Here is a 20,379-nt window from a genome sequence, read left to right on the forward strand (position 1 = left end):
GTGCTCGTTTTGCCGTAACATTATTATAGCGAAAAGAAGTTCCCTCTGGTACGGAGATATTCCTATACCTTTCGTGAAACATTGTTTAGACGAGACAAAATGGAATTTCATTTAATAATCTCAATGGAAGACTTGACTGGGAAAACGGATTCTTCAACAAGATCGTTTCCATGATCTCCTTTAAAGTTCGTTACATGACATCGTATGAATATAATCCACCAATGCCACAGCGATGAAAATGGCTTTTGCAAAGCAATCTCTCAAAACATATTGGGTCCCGGGATGCAACCGACAGTTTTGCGACAAAAGTTCCACATCGTATAATCCGCTGTCATCCTAATTGAATACCATATTGCCAGGCAAGCAACAACAAAAAAAACATCCAGCCAACCCTTAAGTACGTGCGCCGTCCAGGAAATGGAAGCACTAAGGTACAACTTACCATCATCACTAGCCTTCACAAACAGGCACGCACACGGATGAAGCCCAGAAAAACCTTTAAACATAACATTCTTTCCACTTTTGTTGCGACCCATTACCCAAAAACCCATCAAGCGCCTGGCTCATCCGGAGCGTTTGTGAAGGTGAAACGCCAAATTGTTCATAAAAATCTTCCAAAACACCGAAAGCAGCTGCAGTGTGACACAAACAACACTGCGCAACATGTCGTTACGGGCGACGTAAACAGAAGCGACACCGATCCCAGGCTTAGGTTTACCAGCCTGCATGCATAAAAGAGTTTAATAGCTTCAGAAAAGATCCTGACCGTACTATTCACCGTTGGATGTTCGTTGTCTAGTGCCGACGGCAAAAGAAGCAAAAAAATTGAAACGCCTCAAAGCTGTCGTCTGTGTCCTTATTCAAAAGCTTTTATACTTCGGTTTTTTTTTATTTTTGCTTCTGCTAATCTGAAGGATGTTCCAGCTTTCAGGTGTTCGGGTGGTACGGTTTCGATTTTAAAAGAAAAGAAAAGGAAGCTTAAAATAAAAACTAATTAAACAGCCAAACGACACCAACGAGTCAACAGCGGGCGGTGTCATCCATTTCAAGCAAACGAAGCTAACAATTAGAACCAATTTTGGCACGGTACGGTCAACATTGCATCCATAATTCTACGGTGTTCTTTTCTTTTTACCGACGGGAAATTATTTTAATTTTCATATGACATATTGCAAAACTTTTATATAGAATGCCACAGGCCACAATGAAAGATGCTTTTGGAAATTTTATTTTCTTTATAGATTTTTTTTATGTTTTATGTTGAGTTTCGCTGCAATTTCTACACTCTACCTGCAACACAATTTTCCAAAGGATAATAAAATCAAAACTCTGTTAACACATTTGTTTGATTGAATTACAAGAGATTTTCTTGAAAATTTTAATAGGTTTGACTATTAAATTGTTTGAAATCTAGGATACAACGGATTCAAATTTTAAAATGTCAGGGTCTATCTGTGATCTTGTTATAAAAATTTTCAATATGTTCAAATTCGTACAACATATATTTTGTATACTTTTAAGTTTCTATTCCGAACTATATTTCGGTCGTAAATATGGCCATACTAAAGCATACCTTTTGCGTGAGCATAATTTATGTTCCCATGTCTCGCTCTATTTGCTGTGTCATTGTAACAGTTCCTTACAAAAGCTTACCACAAAGCTGCATTTTCCAAATCCGGCCTCGAATGTCCACCAGCTACTATCAGCTAAACCATTATTTTCACCATTTTCTATCCCGGCAGCTTGTTCACGTGACCGAACGATGTTGGCCGAGAGTTGAAAAATCGATTTCACCAATCGGACCGCGTTTACCATTGTATCCCCTGTGGTGCGGCAAGGACTACGCACATACACAATATTGTGACTTTTCTGCACCATCGCACACCCTGAACAGGGTGTTTTGTTGTAGTGCTGTGTGATGTTATGTTTACTGACCCATCGGTTGCGATCATTTAGGACCTTTTTTCCCTCTTTTCGTCCTGATACCTGAGAGGAAAATGCTTGTACACGGGCTAATCGTTTTCCACCGCACAAAAAGATCAAACGAATGTACCTATTTCGGTACCACAGCATTGCTACAAATGATCCCGAACGGATCAACTGTGTACGATGTCCTGTTGGGTGTGTCGTACTTTTGCTCTTTGAATTGTGGTTTGCCTTCTGCTTTGCCAATTTATTGCTACAGTAAACCAAAAAAGAACAGATTCCATCCCTCCTGTTTGTGTCTACCGGTGCGTATGATTGTCTAGCGCAATGGTTTAATAGCATAATGCAGCTGAGAAACAGACCAGGGTCCTAAGCTGAAAGTCAGACATTAAATAGAATTATTACATGATTTTAATGTTCTTCATCTAAATTTATTGTTATTGTGTTTCCCTCGGTACTATTGACGAAATTTTAAATCAGGAAAATAGAAATTCTAACCTTTTACTTTCAAATACATTCATTTAATTTAACAAATTCTATCATATTACACTAATTTGGTGATACAAGTAAATCGACCATTTAACCACCGCTTTTGTCCATTTGTTTGTTTGTTCTGTGCGTAATGACCAGGACTTCATTCACGTCCCCAACGATAACGCTTCAGCGTACATTCATTAATCAACTCAAACGGTATCAGGCTCAGGAGGTAACAAGATATGACCCAACTACAACCTGACACAGGTCGATCGGCCTGATCGGTCTCTCCACAATCATCCGGACAACCGGACTGCATAAATCTTAATGTTTTGACATGTGTGTCCCACCGAAACCGTCCCACCGAAGAAGCCAGTGGATAACAATGATCGGTAAGAATCGGGTCAGCAGGGTCTTTTTTTTACTATGTCCACCATATCCCAACAGAATACGTTCCGAAAGAGCGCACCCCCGACTGATTCACGACGCTTGCCGTGAGGGACAATTAGTCTTTCGATAAGGTGAAAAATTATCCCTTAACTTTCTGCTCCCACACCAGACTCGACAACAAAACCCCTGAAATGGATGACAACAACAAACGAACCATGTCTCCGGGTTCGATTGAATGTAATGCAAAAGGGTGTTCTTGCCATCGGACAAAAGAGAAAAACGAACAACACATCAAACGATGCGCGTGTGCCTCCGAAAGGTGTTTATCCCAAACGAAAACGGCTTCCCCGGGGTGCGCTTGAATCGTCCTTACGTCCATGCACAGGATGCCGCCACAGCTTTTAATAGCAGCCTCGTCACCAAACCACAACCACCTTTTAATGCCCTGGCCGAACGGATCGGACCACACACGCAGGCAGATCGGAGGCTGATCGGTGTTTCTTGTCTAGTTGTTATTGGATCGTTTGTTTCCTTCCTCACGTGGTGTAACAATGATCTAAAATGGGATAAAAATTATACATCACATTAGCTGTGTCCACACCGAAACACTGGAGATTTTGTTGGTATGGAATTTTAAGCTTTAACGTTAAATTCCTAGTTTTTTTTCATGTTAAAACTTTGAAGAATTGAGGATTTTCTTGGAACATTTCTTTTGCTATTTTGAGGAGATATTTGGAGGAACAATTTTATTAAATTTTCGAAAGTAAGTAAAATAAAAAGCAGATCATCATAGACATGAATGGTACATTTTCTGGGCAATAAAACTAAATTACCTCAATGCATTGTAATTTCTTCATACCTTTCTTTATGGCGAAGTGTGCAAATTACTGTGCCTTACATTCAATGCACTAAACAACACGTTCCACACAACTGTATTATAAGGACAATGGTGTGTGTTCCCAGCCCGATAAGCACGCGGCACAAAGAAGCTGTGTACATAATTATGGAAATAATCACCCTTTTCGTCCACCACAAAACCCCTCGTTACAATGCTGATGCATCATCAAATCTCCAAAAGTTGTATTGTGGCGTTTACCAGGTTCAGTCGGTTTGATTTAATTAACCTTCCGGAACACGAATTCTGTTAGCGAAGATGAAGATTGTTTTACTTCATCCATTTTATATCGTAACAAACGTTCCCACACAAAAAGACCATTCCGTAAAGCGTTAGCACTCGACAAAATTAGTAACACACACTTTTACGATGCCATTATTCGGTTGGTGCACTGGTGTGAGGGGTTTTTGGTCCGCGGCTAATGCAACGGCGCAGCAAGACATGATCGTGAAAGGCAAACAACACGGAAAGATTGTATGACACACAGACACCCACCCATCCGGGGTGAAAATCCCGAAAACAGCGAAATTCTCATGAAAAACCCATTAAAATTATGAACGGCTGCCCGGCAAAAGATTGACTCCCTTCGTACCACAATGGCAGATGAAGCCCTTTCCACTTTTGAGGGGAGGATTTGGAAAAATGGCACCGCATAATCCACATTCCCTTCGTGTGGGTTTTCTTTTCGACACGCTTTTTCCACAGTGTCACAGTGTACAGAACCGCACCGTTTAGTTGCCGGAGGCGCTTGTTCGGAGGGTGTGAGAAGTAATGGTTTAAAACAATCACCCAAATGAAGTCGGCCATAAATTTCAATCTATCACACAGACGAGTGGCATCGAGGCAATCCGTTAATCCACTTGAGCAAATGATTTCCACCAGGCTGAAAGGCTCCTTTTGTTTCCTTTTTGGGGAGGAATAAAACATAAACACAGACGGAGGAGAATGTCACACTTGAGCGTTGAAGATGTTTGCTGTTTCATTTCGTTTCCGTTGGTTGATACTTGATTCCCTTTTTGGCCCCCGGCTAGAGAAGGGTGGTGTTAAATATTTAATTCAAAATCACGATCGTTTACGATTGGATGATGTTCGTGATTAGTTGTAAAGGAGGGTTTCAATTGGGCAGGATGAACGTAGTGTTTGGTTCATATCTTTCTGGTGCAAAATCACATTTACTGCCATCGAGAATAAGGGTGGATTGATATATTTATACGACACGTGACCGTTGCTACACTACGCTCAGTGTAGGATGCGTAACGAATTAAAACGATTATTTGGAGATGGAAATTGTTGAAGAAATTATTGTTATGTTCATTATCCCAGAGACTGTTCCTGCATTGCATGTTTAGGAGAGATTTATTTTATGATATTTACGAGAGACTTCAATCTTACGTTAAGCATTGATGCTACTTAGCAATCGACTACATCTTCGTAGTGGCCTCAAAACTGAGATCACATTATTGAGAAGAACCTCTGCTTGAGGTTTAACCAGAGTTCTGATGTTCACTCCTCAAGGATATTCATACAATTAGAAGTCTTCGGTAAAACTTTTATCGCTACCAGTCCATATCCTTTAGTACCACGTCAGAATCACATTCTCTCTCTCTCTCTCTTATGAGTCCTCACAGGACTTGCAGGACTTCTTCAGGAGGACATTACTTGATCATATGAGAAGGCTCCGTAAGTCCCGAAGGAAAGAACATTTTCTTTTCGCCGATCGCCCAAGAACATGGATGTGGAAGTCATCCATGCTTAACTCCTTTAGTACTGCCTCGAATCATCAAGACTCATCATGGTTTAACGGAATTACATCTTAGACAACACAGATTTTAAATTTAAGCAGTCTCTATTGCATCTTTCGTATTAGAAGGTCTATGCTGTCTACAAACTTCTTCAACATTTTGAGGTCACTTTTGTTCCCGATCTTAAGTAGTTCATGATGCAGATTAAGATGCCCAGAACTAGGTTTTTGTTAGCTGCTCTGGCTTCTGATACATTCGTTTTTTTGTCCTTGCCGGAGGACGAGGCAGTATCGAATTCTCATAAAAAATCATTAAAAACAATACATTCTTTTCATGCATAAATTAGAACACATATTATTTATTTCTGTTCTCACATTACATCGTAATATATTCCAACATAAAACCAAAAAACCAGACTCTTCGTGACCCAAACTCTAACTCAAAAAAATGTTTCTTATCTGGACAATCTCACCGATTGTCTCTAACTCTTCAATTCAATGCATCCCGGTGTATCGATACTAGAACCGAACATCGATCAAACTAATCATGCCTAATAGCAACATTGTAACACACTTAATGGCGATCGAAAGGGTCATTTAACACCTTCAGCTTTGTCACCGAATTCGGAACACGGTCAACAAAACACACACAGCGATCAACTAACCAAAAAGGTTAAACGATCATCAAACACCAGGCGACCGATTGTACAGAGCTACACCAACCACCCTGGCTGGAATCGTTTAAAGGACGGTGTGAAGCATCTTCGCTTCGTCGCTTTGTCGCTTCACCATGCCTTCCACTAAAAGTGGAAAATAAATGGCCGTACGGTGCGCGAGTGGACAGCTGTCCAGATAAGCTGCATCCCACTACCGAGCATCCCGTAGGCAGCACAAACCCCGAAAGTGCATACCGATCTAAACGACCCGCGATGCATGCACCCGGGTGCATCTCCCGAGGAAGCCCCGAATGCGTCAACGCGTTTCAGATAGAATAAATGATGTGACACATTCCGGTGTGCTCGAACCCTTGCCTTTCGCACCATTCCAGTCGTGTGCACCTTTCCTTACCTTAGCCATAGCGGCCTCGACTGCATGTATTCGAGTATTCGAAAGAGATTATTTTACCAGCTATGATCATTAATTTGAGCCACCGAGGAGATAAATCCTGTAATCGTATGGGCCGCGGGCGCCCCCAAGAACCCATAATGCACTCGCTCGCCGTTGGCCTGCACTTACCCTTGCCCTGGACGTACCGGTTTTGGGACGGAAAGGAACGACGAAAGCGTAAATGGAACGTATCGGAACAGGAAGGTCGAAGCGTGCACTTACACGCAAGCCAGCACACGCACTGGAAGCTGCTTTGCTTGTGGCTACTTTTTGCTGCCGTACGGCATCAGCGGCTGATAAAGGCTAAGCCTGGGAAATAAATGTCCACCGGTTGGATCGAGTGACAGCTTCGAGCTTTGATAAAAAGGATCGATTTTCGACGCATACGAGCGTGGGCAGTGACGGCTTTGGATAATCATTTTTGGTGGAATTGAATTGAATTTGAAGACAGTAAAAATTCGATTGCCTATTGTTGGGTGATTCGAGAAAAAAACAATATTACATAACTTTAATTAATTTTTCTTATGATTGAAATATATTAGTAGAACTAGAAAAGGTTGGATCGACATTTAATAAAAGATTTAAAGTACAAAATATATATGAAAAAAACATTGATTTTTTAGTGATTTTTATCGAATGCCAGTCTAAAGGTAATTTAATATTTCCTGCAATCGTTTCAATCAATATACAAAATAATAACAAATAACTGTACTTCAATGCTCATCATTCGCTTTCCTTACATTTTCATAGACAAAATGAAAAACATTCGCACTGTTCGCACATTAAAACAAAACTCCCCTGAACAAACAAATTTGCAACTCATTTTCACCAACACGCCATCATTATTACGAACGCGCGCGCGGCCATCATTTCGCTTGCCGTTTGCCACCACTTTTACGCTCTCTTACGCGACCAAGCAGCAGGAAAAATACAATTGACCACACACAAACACACACCGAGGTGGAAATGGTGGAAACCGCGCAAACAAGCTAATAAAAACGGGGAAAAAAGGATAGCAAAGGAACCATTTCGAACTACGTCGAGGGTGAATTGCCCGGGTGCTTCGTTGGGTTGAGTTTCGCTAGCAAAAAGGGGTGCGCCATTTGCACGATTTGTTGCTGTTCATTGTTCGTCGTCGTTGTTGTTGTCGTCGTTCCTTTAGCCCATGATTGAATTTTCACCCCATCGGGAAGGAAAAACCTTATCCCTGGCTGAAATCGATACGGTTACGCTTTCCTTCCGTTCGTCCTTTCGATGCTTTACATTTGTTTTCGCAAGTGAAACAGAGATGCAAAACATAAGCCCAACCGTTAGAAAATCCATGAATTTCCCACTGGGACTGGGTGTGTCCCTTTTCCACGGAGCCTCTGCTTCCATTCTTCCTTCCCCTGGTTATGATTCAGTGGAAAACTAAGTGAATTTGCTGCTTCAGTGGATAGTGTTTCATTCTTTTGCTGCTTGCTCACAAATTGAATACGTGTTCATTATTACGCAATTTTCAGGATCGTTCGCTGTTGTCGCTTTGCTGGGGAAACATTGTTTTTTTTGGCTATTGCCTTACGCATTTTCCTCCCCATAAGAGCATCTTCGGTACGATATCTGCTTTGGCATACACTACGCTTTGCCTTCGCTACCCTAAATGGAAGCTTATAATCAAACATGACAACAAGAGTTAGGAGGGTTTTTACCCCGGCAAAAGACAACCATTCGCGAGGAAAAACATTGATTCGGCTTTGTTCGTGAAGGGTGATAAATGAAATGATCACATGAACGCTCACATGCTGCATTCGATTGTAGTGGCTGGAACAAAAAAATATGTTTGTGGCCACATGTACATCAAGAGACAACCGTGACGAATCTGGTTGTAGAACATCGCAATTCTTATAACGTTTCCCGATCAATGACATCTTCTGCATAATCACTTCCTTGATTGTTCCAGCTGTGTGAATCAAATGAAGTGCAACATTAACATCTTTATGAATGCGATTTTGTCCATTTATTTATTGTGATTATTGGGAAACATAAATTGTGCTGCATTGTTTATAGTTTGTGAGCCATTTAGTTTTGTTGCCTGGCGTTTTGGTGCATTTTTATTGAACACATCACACAATGCTAATATGAGAATGATGCAAACGAGGTTAATATTTCATCTCGCTCGATATAATTGGAATATTAATTGCATTAAATAAGGAAAGCAATTTATTCTAATATGAAACATTTTTAATACGTTTGCCGTCGGCATATCGGTTAGAGAGAGAGAGAGAGAAAGAGAGCGAATAACATAAAAGAAATAAGGGACATTCAATGCAATCAAGATTTTCAAGCAAAAACTGTTAGTTTAATACTTCAAAACATGGTACATGTTTCGCTTCATCAGTGATTTTAATCCACTCGCAAAACAACTGGCGATTAAATCATGTTTTCAAAAAGCAAACGATTAAATCGAACCATCTGGTGGATTATATATTTTTTCCCCAATGTTCCAATCGAACCACAGGGTTATACTAAAAGCTAAAACAACAGCAAAAAACGCTTAACATCTGCAGTATCCCTCCACAGAAATCATGCATTTCGAGGTACACGAATAGCTGAGAGCACGATCGTACCATAAACAGATATTGATAGATATTAAACGAAGATAAACTTATTAAACCGAACCCGTACACTTTGGCCAATTCGAATGCGAAACACGGTGATCCTCGTGGGCACTTCGCTTAACTCACCCCCCTTTTTTCCTCATTCCGACCGGCTTTTTACACTCCTCTCCACGATCATTTATTATGATGTTGCCAGCGACCCAACAATTCCGACCGATCGGGAAAACCGGTGAAGGTGAAGAGAGAGAGAGAGAGAGAGAAAGATAGAGAGAGAGAGAGTGAGTGAAAAAAAACCCAACCCGACCGGATCCTGTTAAGTTCTTGGCTACAAAAAAACAACGAATCCATCGGTGTGGAATGAATCCGTCCATCAGTATGATGCTCTAAACGGGGTGGGGGTTTGAAGGGAAGGAAAGGAATGGACTAAATGAAGTGAAAAACAAAAAAACAACAACGACCAAAATCCCCAACCAGCAAGCGATGAAGTTAAATTAAAGAAATGGAAAGAACGAAATTCCACACACAAACACACACACACTCGCATATGAAAAAATAAAAACAGAAACGAAAACCAAAATCGATACACTCAGTGAACCGACCGAACCTGAATAGCAATGGCGAAGGAAGGTCTGTGTCGAATGTAGATGCCCCCTTCCGGCGAAAATGAAGACGAAAAACATAGGGAACCAGCACAACATAACAGCAGAACGAGCAGAACGGTACAAAATACAGCAACAGCATAAAAACCCATCTGAAACGGGCCAACCATCAACATGATCATTCTTCGCGATCCGCCGAAACGAATGGCGATGGCGAATGCCAACGAACAGAACAACGGCCGGGTCTCTCGATTAACGCCCATCTTCTTTCGCAGGTTTCGTTTCAATTTTCGGAGCTCATGGTGCGCGTCCCTACAAAGGCAACGGGGCCCTTACATCAGCAAACCGCACCGAATCGGGTTCCCGGAGCGGTTTTAGGGTCTTTGGGGGAGTTCCGCTCCCTTCCCTTTGGTACCGCTTGCGATGTTCACCCTCCCTTGTTCCGGTGGTTCCCGAAATTGTGTGGATGTGCTCCTCCCCGTACGGTTGAGCCCTTCGAGCCTTGTCTGGCCCCCGGGCGATTTGTAATATTTCAATCTAATAATTATACACGGTGTCAGCCATATTGCCGAACGTTTGTATAACTTAACTAATAGCCACGAACGACGAACCCCGTGTTCTTCGAGTTTTGCTTTTTTTCCTCTGCTCTCTCTCTCCCTCTCTCCTCAGCGTGTCGTTTGCTCGACGTAATGATTATGTTTTCCCTTTTTGCTTCCATTAGGCAAGGAGTGGCGAGAACTTGGAGGGTTGTGAAGTTGGAGCATTGAGGAGGTAAGGTGGAAAACATGTTCCTAAACCTGGACGATGGACGTAACGACAGCAACAACATCGACGGCGGACACACAAAACAAAACCGCGCACAAGAACGAGAATTTTAAGCTGAATCATAAAAAGTAAATTAGAAACCGCACCGAGAACCAGCGCTAAAGGCCCCTCGAGGGATGGGAAGGATAGCCAGTGCCAGAAATGAAAAATGGCCTAGTATCCTTGAGCGGGTGAGAGAAAGGAACGGTGGAGGAAAGGGCAGCAGACCAACTTTTCTACAAGATCAACGTCATACACAGACGAAGATACACAGCATCTTGAGCAGTGTAAAATGATCAACTTCAGCAAAAGAGTGCATATCGAGGGTGTTTTGAAACATGGTCATGAAAATCGGGGTTTTAAGGTATTGAAGTTTTGTTGATAACTATTAAGGCTGCGAAACTTTCGATACCATCAGTAAAAAGTTAGAGACATTTCTGAACTCTTTTCAAGTTGAAGTGGAGAGTATGTAGACAGACCTCATAAAACCTCAGCTTGGACTTAAGCACGACTCCCGTATCAATTCTACAAGGGATCTCAGTCAAAGCCACGCTGTAAGGCTTAATTAATTTTATAGAGTTATAAGCGCTTGTTCACGATCTCATCGATTTTTGATCGCAGCTTGGGTTCGTTTTATTTGCACAGCAAAATTGCCCGGAAACCATTCGTTCCGGTACGGGAAATTGGAAAATGGAAGAATCAAACCAATCGATCGAGATGGCAAAACCCCAATGGAAATGCAAAGGGACGCGAGAAGACATTTAGAGAAAATGGAGGAAACCCATTTAGTCACGAAAGCAATTGCAAAGCGGTTGAAGTCGACGGAGTGGAGTTACTCTGTGCAATTAACCACCAAAGACAAATTGATTCGTTACCAGACAAGTGTTTACAATCAAACCAAACAACAGGAAATATTTGTCTTCATTTGCGCCATTACCATTGACAATTTTGTGGTTCTATTAAGTTTTACCACAATCCATTCGAGTTACATTCCTCCATCAAACCTCCATCAAAGATCGATTTCTTTTTCGCAAACACTTTGACGAAACGGCAATCATTCGATCGATAGCAATCACATTTTAACCACACAATCAGTTCTGCATGGTTTAGCAAAACCTCATTTTCAATTTTGCATTCCAACAAAACAACCCCGATCGGAAGCATGTGGTTGGTTTAATGTTTTTTAAATGAATACCAGCTCCTCAATTGCAGTCAGGGAAAAAGGAAGTGGTCAAGCTATATAACAACCAATCAATTCGAATCGGTTCCATTCAAGCATACATAATGCTTCGGTAAATAATTCCCCCCTACGTTCACTTTCGTTCGTCACGACAGAAGCTGCGTCTTTTCCTTCAATGTAACCCCAACAACTCTAGCATCGTTATCAGCAGCACAATAGAGTGACCATTTGCAATACAACATATACTATGTAGCAAATCGTCCGGCACACAAAGCGCTAAAAAAAAACAATCATCTTAACATCGTAACCCTATCGATAGCTCAATAAATTGCAGCTGACAGATTGACAGGTTCCCCTCTGGCAGTTGCCTGTTGCGATCGCACCATCGATCAATCCGTTCAATTAACAACCTCACTTCACCTGGTACCATGCAATACTTTCTTTTCCTTTTTTTTATTCTCCCTCTTTATTCCTTCTCTCGCTGTGTCCCTCTTTGCTCAAATAACAAATGTTTATGCAAACGCGAAGTTAACCAATTATTGACGCGATCGTAGCATCGGAGGGCGTCGAGGCGTCCGTGTTCGGCCAGCTGGACATCAATCATAAGCAGCAACAAACCCTCACAAAGTGCTTCCTCGGGCGCTGAAAATGCAACAACAAAAAACGAGAGAAACAAATGGTCGCCCGGAACGGGTCGGGAGCTCACTCCCCACGGGCGTACCTTCAAAATGAAAATGATCCTCGAAATGGCTTCCAAGCGGGTTCGTTCGGTGTTTTGGTTTTGTTTTCGCACCGGATCGATGCCTAGCATCATCATCATCATCATCGTGTTGATGCTGGACGCAAAACCTTTTCCCAGACCCGAACCCATCAACGGGGTTGGGTTTTGGAGCGTCAACATCTACCACAATCGATCGTGGCAATTTATCATCCTTCCAACCAAGGAACTCAAAACCCGGTTTTCGCGAAGTCCGCGAGTTACGGACACCTCCCACAAACCACCGACCCCTCCGTCCCTACAGTCACTTGACGCCAATCTCGTTAAATTTCGCGCATACGAATGTGTCCGATTGCACACGTCCATCCGGGAGAAAAGCGGGCGTTTTGGGGGGTGGGTTGTGAGGAAGAGGAGAAGAGAGGGAGGTTTTTTTGATGAAGGTCTGAGCATAAGTTCGCATCACATTTGTAGCGAGTGTTACGAGAATGGACGGGAAAGAAAATCAAGGGTGTAGAGAATAATAACTGTGGCACCGAAGGCGATCATCATAGTTGCCGTTATTGGAAAGCATAACCTGAGGACGATGGGGGGAGACGGGGAATGAGTAAAAGGATGGAGGTTTGTGGGCGCAAAATGTCTGCGAGTAAAAATTACCAATCAACCAACATGATTACTATATAAAGATCGACAAAGGAGGAGTCTCCTATACCGTCGCTGTATCAACATTCAACTTCAGTTCGTTCGTTTGTTGTCGGAGTGGGTTTTTGTTGAGCTCTGCACAAGCTAAGGACCCACAAAACAAGCTCGTTTCGTGCAGGTGATCCAGGACGGGAAAGGGTAGATGATTTATTTAGCACAAAAACCTGCGTCCGAGCCTATATGCGACCACGGAGCAGAGGGGCTCGAAAGCAGAAATTATGTTGAGCATGAAACGAGTCCCTTTCACGTTTCACGAGACGGTGTCGGACGCTAAGGGTGGTAGCAAATGTTCGCAAAACCCAAACCCAGACGATGATGCCCCCCGCCACTTCTAACGAAGAAATAAAACTGAACGAGAGCGCACCGAAACGAGTAGTTGCATAAAGTCATAAATTTATTGAAGTCGTTACTTGTACGTTTTAATAACGGACGGAATGCGAATGAGTATCGGACCCTTGGCAAACAACCCGGGGTGTGGTGTGGATGTGGGAAACGATCAACCAAAACGAACGACCCACGTCACGATACAATCAACGCATTTCAACGCCATGCCAGTTTGGTGCCAGGGAAAACTGTTTTTTTTATTTTGCCTCCCCAAATCACACCTCGCTGACCCGTTCGCTTATCGATAAGCAACAACATTTTGGGGTGGGAAAAAAACACCAAAACATACACACACGCACGTGCACAAGTGCAGAAGTTTGCTTCATTATTCAACGCATTCGATGATCGTGCCGGCGCGACCCGGCACTGCACTTGCACAAAAATCGGTAAGCGATGGAATTTTGATTGGTCAAGTTGACTCCTGATTCCTGTTTTCTTTTCTTTTTTTTTTTGTTGTTGATTATGGAGTCGCATTCGAGGCTCTTTATTTAGCACCCCTTGAAATTGCCATCAAACCGAGGTGGTTTGAATGGGGAGTTTTTTTTCCTTGTACGCTGAGTCAGTTGCATGTCAGCGGTGGAATTAATTTCACCTAACGAAGCTGTAAATAAGTTCGGACGCAATCATCATTTAAGAGATTTTTTGTTATTTTATTTTTTGTGTGTTGAAGCCAGTTTTATGCGTATAAAATTATTTATTTCTCCTTCGTTATAAAACGGCTTGTTTTAAACATTATTACAATTCATTGCGCAAGATATGTGGGAGAAAAAAATCGTTCTGTAGTTGCACAATCAATACGGGAGAGGTTTTTTTTATTCTTCTCTCTAGGTCGAGCGAAGCGTGTGCGAGAGAGAATTAGAAAAGTTGACAGCCGGCCGCTTCGGCAATTATGGTTGTGTAGGTGTGTCGTGATAACGAAGCAGGAGAGATAATGATAATGAGATCATGAGATAAGTGATCAGTAGCGATCGGACAGCATTACGTCACAGTCATATAGAGGAGCTTTCGGTAATGCGAGGCAAGCGGAACATGTGCTTTGTGATTAGAACATTGTAAAATAGTTGTTTTTTGGGTGGCAAAAAGTGATATCCTTTACTTTGAATGGTTAATAGAACAATTGGTGCGTTAATTTGATGTTAAACAGTGAAAGTTTGTCTAGCACGTGTAAAAATTGTTGCAAGCGTCGGCTTGGCTTTGTGTACGCGTATGCGCTAGCGTTATACTAGGAAGTGTAAGTGACAGAAGAATGCTACTGAGTAAGTAAAGTGGCCCAGCACAGTATTGTCTTCCACAGCACATGCTTACGGGAAGTTGAAGAAAGGTTGACACACACGGAACTATGGAACATTGTAACGCGTGTTAAGTGCGATCGTGTTTAAGCGATAGGAGAATGTCGCCATTTTGCATCTTGAACACCTGCGCAGACAATGTACGTTCGTGCGTTCTTACTCAAACGTTAAAGCTGTATCATTGTGGTCAATTTGCTGAACGCTTACGCCGGAGAGTACGCGTGTGAGACTATGTGTGAGTGAGTGAAATTGAGAGTCAGTACGTGTGCTAAACTTGCAAATTATTTGCATCTGTGTTGTGCAGTGTACTTTAGAAATGAGTTTTGTATAATATGTGCATGATTTTGTGTTTGATTTTTGCGTAAAATGTGGCCATTGTAGGCGAGTGTGTTATTTTTTTACGTGGCTTTTTCTTCATTTGCCTATCGTGTTTTAAATGTGCCGAAGCGCATTAATACATATGTGTTAGTAAAAGATAAAAGCAAAGTAGCAACGAAGTAAATTCGTCTGTGTTAGTGGTAAGTAAAGTGTCCTGCGTATTAACTATCGTTTACACAAGTAAGTTAGCCACTAATTACACTCGTTATCTATAAATTTCAAATATAAACCTTATTAAGCAAAAACAAATTTCCTAACAAAAATAAAAACATTAATTAAACCGTGACCACTTCGGCTTAAAATATGTACTTAGTCTATCCTATCCTTTGCCATTCTTTCCATGGGTGCGATATGGCGAAATGCCAAGCAGCTACTCAACACGCCAAAAACGTTTAAAAGTTAGTTTAAGGGGAAGTAAGCAAAGATGATCGCTTTCCCCGTCATATCCTTTCGTGTCCTAACCGGCAAAGGAAAAGCACGGTATTGTAACAATTTACCAACTTCAGCAAAATGTTACTTACTTTCGAAAAAAACCCACCACCACCGCTCAGTGTAAGTGTTTTGTTAACTTTAGCTTGCGGTATTTTATGTTTTAATACTCATTCCAAAATCCATACTGCAGCCGAAGCCCTTGTAGCCTTACGGGTGATTCTTTCCCGTGTTTCCACCCTTCGGTACAGCCACCAGTGTAAACCGAGTGTAAAGTAAATCTTTACACCATGGATGCTAAAAGGGTGAAAGAAAAACCTACAACAAACAAGATACCTGCGAGGTTGTGTACCAGCCGGCGATCTGAACCAAACCAAAAAAAAAGCGGAAAGCAGCTTGGGAGGAAAAGTAAACATGTAATTATAATAAATTTCACCTGCGAGCTTCATAAATCTATCACCGTGGCCAAACGGTTTTCGTAACCTGCGGGTACCGTACCATTTACGAATTCGCGTACTCGCGACGACCCGCGCGATCGTTGGGGTTTTTCCTTCGCGTTTGTTTTTCACCGGTTCGATCCCTTACTGTCGGTACTGTTGGGAGGTTGATTTTGTAGCCCCAACTGTTAACCGTGTACCGAGGGTGTTTGGCTTTTGGGTCGCTTGCGTTATCGTTATTGAAGGTTTAATATTCCCTTTTTTCCACACCACCATCCGCCCTTCGGGAATGGGGAAAACCTCCCCATTTTTTGCGTTGTTTTAATGTACCATCGAAAGTTCATCAAATGGGTTGTCGAACGTAAGTACAGTGTGTGTGTGCTAGAAGGTTAAAAACGAACCAACGTTCTCTGATCAACGAGTGATAAATCATACTCCGAACCGTATGCCAAGATGTCGGGTAAACGTGCGAGTTGTATCGAAAATAAAAATATGAACCATAGCTACAACAACAACGAAAAATATGTACACACACACACACAAAACAGGGTCACTAATAAAACGGTACACCAAGTGTTTATTTTGCTCCGTTTTATGGACTACACCCGTTTTCCTCACCATCGCTCGAAACGGTTAAGGAAAAACACTTCTTCTGTCCCAAAACCACAGGAGAACTTTGGGACAACAAATTGTGGTAGGAGATGCGAAAGAAGTGGATCGAGGGGAGGTTATTATTAACATTTGCACCGCAACTTCAGAACAGCAAAAAAAAGCCCCAACTGGAAGGTGAAAAACGCAAAAGGTTATCTATCTAGCCCTCATCATCGCTGGGCGGAAGATTTTCATAAACCCAGAAAGGTAAATCTTCTCCTCTGGCCGCAAGATATCCGTCATCCGGGATGTTTTTTTCCTCTGTTCTTCACCTTTTGATGTTTCAGTCACGTTTTACCAAAGGAAGAAGGGGGTGAGGTTCCCGATTTCGGTGCGATTTCCTGTCCGAATGTTTGACCACGTTTGATGAGATGTTCGCTTAGATTTTGTGCGGTTAAAAAGGTGGGTGGAACTTTGTCGAATGCCGAACACCAGATGGTGTTTGATTTATTCGCTCAACAGCTAAATATCACGCGAAATAAATCTATTCGCCGAGTAGCGCACATAAATATAAAGATAGCGCGAGGATCAGCGCGAATGCAGGGTTTAATTTTATTGACCATCGCGTTCAGAAGGTTAAATTATGTATTTGATTTTACATGCCGGAAGGTGTTTCTGAAATAAGAATGTATTCTATTTTGATTGGTTACTTGGGATCAGTGATGTACTGTTGGTTAGGTTGTCCGAGTTTTATTGGAGTTTTACTTCATTTTTACTCAGAAAATAAATGAATATTGAAATGAATCTTCCAAAAATAAATATTAAACTGCCTGCAATAGTTGTATAATATAAATAAAATATTTTCATAAAATATGTATGTATCTCCAGCCATTACCATAAATATAAATCCCAAGGTACTCTTCAAAAAATTGGCTTTAAGTATTTTCTCTCAAAACTCTTTTTGGTATAACCTTTTTATGGTGACTTTTATCGTAAAAAAACACCTGAGGCAAGCACTCGTTTAACTTTCATTTGCCGCAATTGTTTGTCTACAATTAATGAGCTCATTATGATCGTCACCGATCGAATTGCCAATCGCACCCGATGGTCGTTGACAAATATTTCTTGCTTAATTTACACGATCCCAACCCATAACACAACAGCTACTGTACTAACTACGGGAGAAAAAGAAAAAAAAACAACCAAAAGTCGTGCCTGTGCTCCTTTCACTTCGGGGGGTGCAAAAATAAGACCAAAAATATTCCGTTTTTTAATGCCATTTTGACAAGCGAAGAATAGTGACAGCATGGCACAACACTATCCCACCGTGTTTTGCTGGACACAGTAACCGCCATGCCTCCAGCTGGCAGGTGTAATCTACCGAATCGGATTCATAATTCCAACCTCGAAACGACATCGATCAAAACACTCCTTAATTTTACCGGTTTTTCTCACCGAATTACTCGCAGCACCTTTGTCGACCTAGTGTTGCTTAACGATCACTCGCACGATGGGAGAAAGATTGAGAAGGAAAAAAAGCGAAGAACTTTCCACACCCCAAATCAACGACGGGGTGGCTAGGAGGGCGAGTGTTTGGGGATAAGAGAACCACCATCAAATTGGTTCACCACCGGCAAACAACATTATCAACAATTATCAGCACTTTTTTTCTTCGCCCAGCAGCACCACCGGATCGGGATCGGGTGCGAGTGCGTCCGGTACAGGGGACTCAATTTTGCACGTACCACACCACACCAACGGCATCGTAATAAGGTCGTTATTTTGACACTTTTCCATTACTGCCAACGTCACAGGATGCGATACGGGGATGCGATTGTTTTTTTTTTTGAAACGCGCTTTTGAAGACAATTTTCGAGGGTAATTTAATGTTTCGAAAATGAGAAAATTGCAATCTCAACCCCCCACCGAATCCGGGGATACGATCGATGTATGTACTTTAGCAACGGGTTTGCTTTTTTCTCTCATCTCCTTTGTCCTTTGCCCGAGCTAATAATAGTATAAAACAACCCCTGGAAGACTTCATTGAACTACTGCACAGATGGGGAGAAAGAAAAGAAAACCAGATGAGCCTGTCCTTCATCTTCATTCCTACCAAAAACCAGGGTAAAGATCGGGATGGAGTTTTTCTTTTAGTTTTATTTTTCCTTGGACCAGAGACAACCGGTGAAAAGTAAATTGTTTCACCATTCCGTTACCATCCACCACTGCACTTTCTTTTTTTGTTTCGGTTTTAAGTGATCGTATAAATTCGTTTGTATAACTTCCAAATGCCCGAAACAAGCCGTACTTGTGATCAACAAAGCCGCAGCATCATTATCACAGATCGCGCAGTAGCCTGGTTCTTTATTTTTTAAAAGATGGAAGTCAGGAAGACTACCTCCATGTTTGTCGTCGTGAAACAAAAGACTAAGGAAACGATTATATCGTCAGCAGTCCGATCGGTTGGAACAATATTCGTTTCCACCGAAAATAAGTGGTTATCGATCGAATCGATCGGCGTTGCGTCGTCCCTGAGGTCGTCGATTTCTTAACGCAACTTCCTCCGGGGCAACTAATGGAATCAACTGCAACGGCTCTTCGGCTTTTTGTCTTGTTTCCCTTCAGTTGCACCCTTAATGATGAAATTCCTAACGTTTTGGCTGAGCTGTTGTCCGACCGAAAGAGTTGTCGCCCGATGACTTTTGGCAACGGCCAAAAACAGTGCATTGTCTGGACTCGTTTTATTTCCAACGCACGGACACGAACTCAATTTCATACAGAAAAAAAACCACTACCCCGGTCCACCACGTATCTGAAATATCTCTATACTGTCGTCGCGGTATCTGCTGGAAAACCGCAAAATTACATCTGCGTGCATGTGTGCGCAACAAAATTGGTCCTTAAATTGACACGATTGTTTGGTTGTTGCTTTTTTTTTTCTTTTTATTCCGGGCGGTATCTTCCACGACTGAGGATGTCGCTTTCGGACAAGGTGAACCTTTTAATTCACTCCCTTAAAAAGGTCCAACTCTTATCCACGAAGCAAAGCTCCGAACTCAGACGAGTTCGCCGACATCTTGCGAAATTCTTCCGAGCTGATATAGCAATTTAATTTCCTTTTTTTCGGCAATCTTTTCTTTTGCGTGGATGTTGGTACACGCATGGACACTGGTGGAAAGTATCGCCGAGAAATAATAGCGCGATTTCCTTGCTGTGGTTTGTTTTTTGACCTGAGATCGGTGTTTGTGATCGTTCTTTGAGGTTTGAAAAGAGTATTTTTCGGACATTTAAGTAAAACAATCACCAAGAAATTTATAATAAAATTGCATCCATTCGTATTAATTCTATGTCTCCAGGGTTTTTATGTGAAATGAACTCTCCAAAATCTTCACATTCTTTCTTCTCTCATACTTCTCACCTTCTTAAACTCCTAATCAGAACGCATCAAAACATCAACAACATCACAGTTGACCTTTAGGTTTGCTTTTTTACTTCACCGCCACCGATCGTCAACGTTGGTGGTCCCGAGCAGCGCACACTTAGCGTCCCGATCCCGCGCCTAATGTCCTCGTCGATTGAAATTCTCCGTCAACTCTCAATAAAACGGGGCTCCCTTTTTTGTCTACGGAAGTCCTTCCCGAAAGCGCCTGTAAGCCCAACAGAAAACAAAAAAACGCCGCAAACTAGCCACTGATCGATAGCGACGGCATGTTTCCAACAAATAGATCCGAATTGTAAGAA

At 42.0% G+C, this 20,379-nt stretch overlaps 1 protein-coding gene across 2 annotated transcripts in view; it reads left to right on the plus strand.

Moving 5' to 3' along the window:
- Positions 1-629: 629 nt before the first annotated feature.
- LOC125766210 (uncharacterized) overlaps positions 630-20,379 on the plus strand; it is a 163,432-nt gene continuing 143,682 nt past the window's right edge. For both annotated transcript variants that reach the window (XM_049431947.1, XM_049431950.1), the window contains exon 1: positions 630-639. The gene's annotated coding sequence lies outside the window, so the exon portion shown is untranslated. The remainder of the gene's footprint in view (positions 640-20,379) is intronic.

Source organism: Anopheles funestus, chromosome 2RL (genome assembly GCF_943734845.2).
Source record: "Anopheles funestus chromosome 2RL, idAnoFuneDA-416_04, whole genome shotgun sequence".
NCBI lineage: Eukaryota > Metazoa > Arthropoda > Insecta > Diptera > Culicidae > Anopheles > Anopheles funestus.